The sequence below is a fragment of the Protobothrops mucrosquamatus genome, unplaced genomic scaffold (assembly GCF_001527695.2).
Source record: "Protobothrops mucrosquamatus isolate PMUCROS unplaced genomic scaffold, P.Mucros_1.0 scaffold2327, whole genome shotgun sequence".
Classification (NCBI taxonomy): domain Eukaryota; kingdom Metazoa; phylum Chordata; class Lepidosauria; order Squamata; family Viperidae; genus Protobothrops; species Protobothrops mucrosquamatus.
Genome location: NW_015388410.1, coordinates 143105 through 147710, shown reverse-complemented (window position 1 = coordinate 147710; position 4606 = coordinate 143105).

Sequence of the window (4606 nt, the reverse complement as noted above, 5' to 3'; positions counted from 1 at the left end):
AGTGCCACATTTTGATTATTCAGCTAAGATCCTGGAATATGCATGTTGTAACACTAGTTCATATAAAACTCTACAGGAACTGGAGTTATTTTTAAGATAAAAATTAGCTTGAAATTGGAAGCATTATTTCTGAAAACATGAGAAAGGTCCAGTATCAATCTTCAGCTTTTCATAATATGCAATGATATCATATCATGGGACATTCAATCCTTCAGTATAACAACTTTAGTGGAATGTATAAGTGCAATAGCTAGAAACATAGAAACACTGAAATCTGATGGCATTAAAAGAGCTAATGGTATTATGAGTCACCCTTTGAAATACTTGTTTTCTTTTTCATTTATTCACAGCTTTTAAGAATGGCTTATATCCAGAAGGAAATTGCTGAATTTTGGTACCAGAAATACCAAATGAAAAAATTATCACGGGAAATATGTCTTCTCCCGAAATCTTAATGATAATTACATCCTCATAAATCAAGTCATACATTCCTCTATGGTTATAGATATTTAGATGTGGTTTGTTATGATTGGATATTTGACCTCTCTTTCAACTTTATGTGGATATTTAAATTTTACTTCATATAAAGTAAACTTAGGCATCTTATTTAAGATGTGTTTTTTCAGGAGCTTTTGTCATTAGAGAAAAACATTTAAGCATTGTGTGATTTAGTAGAATGGTCTAGAGTTTGACAATGAATTGGTGATGTACTTACACAGCTCCATCCTGAAGTGCCTGAGAAGGATGTTGACTGAAATCAATAGGATCAGAAAATATAGACAATGCAGAAATAATGCCAGCAATGTTGATGTCTCCAATCTGATGATAGGTGTGACGAATAGGAAGAGGCTCCTCAAGGTCACATTGAAGGCTAGGATCCTTGCACATCACTTGAGGCATCACTATTAACAGCAGCTCCATGAATACTAATATCTTCCATGAGTGTCTTTCTTTCTATGTCTGCCACAAGATATTTGAAGTAGATCAGTCTGACCTGTCTTGTTGAGATGTTCTTCAGACATAAATAGCAATATAGTATTTGTATATTCCTGGTGCTCTGGGGCTCCCAGCTGTGGGATGGAATATCATGGGGACAATAAATATCATCCTTCAGGGTCAATTTTTCCTTTTTCCATGGGATCCCATAGGATCTGGAGGAGAGAAACTGGCTAATTTGATAATGAGAGTGAGACTGTCACATATGTGAACATTGTCAAAACATCTGAAGGCCTCCTGAGGCAGTAAGGCATGAGCCACAAGAGAAAAAAAATCATTATATGCATAAATGAAAATACAAATGTAAATAATGGCATTGATATATACATATTGTCATGTGTCTGATTAACGAAACACTTCAAAGAACTTTCAGGCATTTTTTTTAACCTAAAAAGCTTTTATTAGTATTACAGAGTGTCAGCACAACATCCTGGATGCTAAGATCTGAATTTCCCTTCCTTTGCTCATAACATTCCAGGCATTTCCCCTCCCCTATTTTGGGGTTATGATTCACATCTTCCAATTCACTTGGAGGGCAAAGATTCACTTCCGTTTCTTTTTCCTAGGCTTTCCTTATATTCTCCTCCCCTTTCCCTGTCATCTGATTTAACTCTAAAAATACCAGACAGTTCTGCATATATTGTCAAAGCAAGAATATTCAATATTAGCAGCGTTGACACATATATATTCTATTCTATTCTATTCTATTCTATTCTATTCTATTCTATTCTATTCTGTTCTGTTCTGTTCTGTTCTGTTCTGTTCTGTTCTGTTCTGTTCTGTTCTGTTCCTAATTTCTAGTCCTAATTTCTATTCTATTCTATTCTATTCTATTCTATTCTATTCTATTCTATTCCTAATTTCTATTCTGTTCTATTCTCAACCCATTTGACCTGTCATATATTTATATATATGTAGAAAAAACAGTTAACGGGTTAAACACCTGGAAAGTCAAAGTTCAAGGCCCTCTGTAAGCAATCTGTTATTATAATTTACTCGTAGAAAGTCTGCAAATGTAAAAAAGAATCTTTTATCATTTATGGTGGACATGTGATAAAGCAAAAATATATTGGAGTAGGATTTACGTCTTAATACAGAAAATTCTCAAAGGGAATATAATTGTAAAACTTCCATGTGGGTTTAATGGAAAATGAGTTGGAAAAAAATTTGGAACTTTGATGTTATATATGTTGATGGTAACAAGATTAGTTTATGCACCAAAATGAAAGAACACTTTGATTCCCATAATTGATGAATGGCTGTAAAGTTGATAGAGTTAGCAGAGATGGCTAAATTAACTGCTTTGATTAAAGAAAAAAAATATTTTTGTTTCTACTTGTAAATTGCTTCTGGACTTTGTGCTTGAGGTGGAAAAAATGAAACTTTGGTTTTGGGTTTTAGCGTTTAAATAGGTTTGTTGTTATAGAAATCGCTACTTTATACTATTACGTAAAAGTAAAAAGTTGAGGTTTGATGGTATTATCTTATTCTACCGCACCAAAGGGAGTTTGAAATCAGTGCATTTTCTTTCTTTTTCCTCTTTCCTCTGCGCTTTTCCTTTCCCTTCTCCTCCACTATTTTCCTACTATTTTCTTTTCTAGTTTTGTATTTTATAATATAAATCAATAAAGAAAGTCTGCAATGGTTTCTTATCTACCACAAATCATTATCTCTGATCTGGCCAGGATCAAATTCTCTCATTTGGTTCTTCATAGTGAAATCTTTCCTTAGGATTTTAATTGGGAATTATCCCCACAATTGCATCTCATTTCCAGAGTTCATAGGTCTCTGTTTTAAATAACTCTGTGGGGGTTTTTCCATTTGTGACAAAAACTTTCACAGGACCATGCAGCAGAATCCCCAGGATATCTCCCAGCTCCTTCTGAAGCACAAGTAGATCCATCAGTTGCCAAGGATGAACTATTCATATAGATCCTACCCAGTGGTGGGATTCAAATATGTGAACAATCAGTTCTCTGTGTGGATGCTGCTTCCGAAGTCCATTCTGGGCCTGGGTAACAACAAATTAGCTACCAGTTCTGCCAAAGTGGTGCGAACCGGCTGAATCCCTCCACTGGACCTACCTCCCTGCAGAAGGGGTGAGCATTGGAAATTCTCACAGCTACTAGGTCTGGATATGACAGGGGATAATGACAGATACCTCCAGCAGATCACGTTACTATTGCTCTGACAAGAAAATCAAATCCAGAGTATGACCATTATCCCGAGTCAAGCCTCGGGTGATCCATGGTCACCCAGCAAACCAGATTGATCTCATCAGTCGGCATTATGCCCATCATGTGCATCTCGTTCAAGTGCCAGGTACTCTGTTTGACTTATGTCCATGGAAGGTGCTGTTCTACACAGTCATCATACTTGATTTAATTTCCTAGAAAGAGACCATTATTTAAATTGGATACTAGCATGTATTGGACTTTTGATGGAATTTATTTGAATTATTTTTGTGCCAGAGATTTCATTGGCCTTTGCTACTGAGGAGAAGGCATATATATCCAGCTGGAAGATCTTTTGAATTTAGCCCATTTTTCTTAGGTAACCCCCTACACATGATGTGATTTAGAAAACTAACAGTGTTTGCTTGCTTCAGAAATAATTCAGAAGCCCTATCTTTTTAAATGAAAAGGTCATTTATACTTAAGTCCATTTCTTTTTCACATTCTATTGTGCATATGAATCAAGATGACTACTCAAGACAAATTGACAATTGATATTTGATCTATATATTTAGTTTGATGTCTATCACACAATGAAATATGTACATACATCAATTTGTGCTAGTTTTTGTCTATGGAGATTCTCAGTTATCCAGGTTATATGGTAGTTACTCCGAAGGTCCTGTTTCATGCAAGATGCTTCTTCAGCTCTGACTGGATGATGAGAATGGAAAGATTTATACTCCTTGCACACAGCTGGTCTTTTGTACTGTTTTAGAGAGTTGTTGAGGCCACCTGGAAGTTTATCTGTGTCATCAGGGTCACCTGTGTAGTGCAAAGTAATCCAGGTGCCTTGTGAAAATGCACCTTTGGGATATTTGTTTATTTGTATGATTTTAGGGTCTCCTTTTCCAGAAGGAAAAAAAGTTCTGACCTATATAAATCTCAGGTGACAGGGGAATACAGAAGACCTATCTTTCTGAAATTGCTGGTTTAAATGTGCCAATGGGGAAGATCTCCAACATCTACATATAAAGCATATCAGGAAAATGGAAAGATTTGTTAAAACTTTCTTTTCATGAGTTGATGTTTATCATTCAGTTCGGGTCTCATCACAATGATAAAACACTTGGGAAGGAAGATGCACACCAATAAGCCAGCACTGGAGGAGATCATGGAGAAGATCTCCACAGCCAAGGTATATTTTCCCCTTGTGCTTAGATAGGTTGGAATAAAACACAGCCAAACATTGCAGAAGACCAACATGCTGAAGGTGATGAATTTGGCTTCATTGAAACTATCAGGTAACTTCCTAGCTAGAAAAGCAGCAGAGAAGCTTACCAGAGAAAGAAAACCCATGAAGCCCAAAACACAGTAGAACATGACCGAGTCTTCATTGCATTCCATAATGAGTTCTTCAGACACTGAGTGTGCAT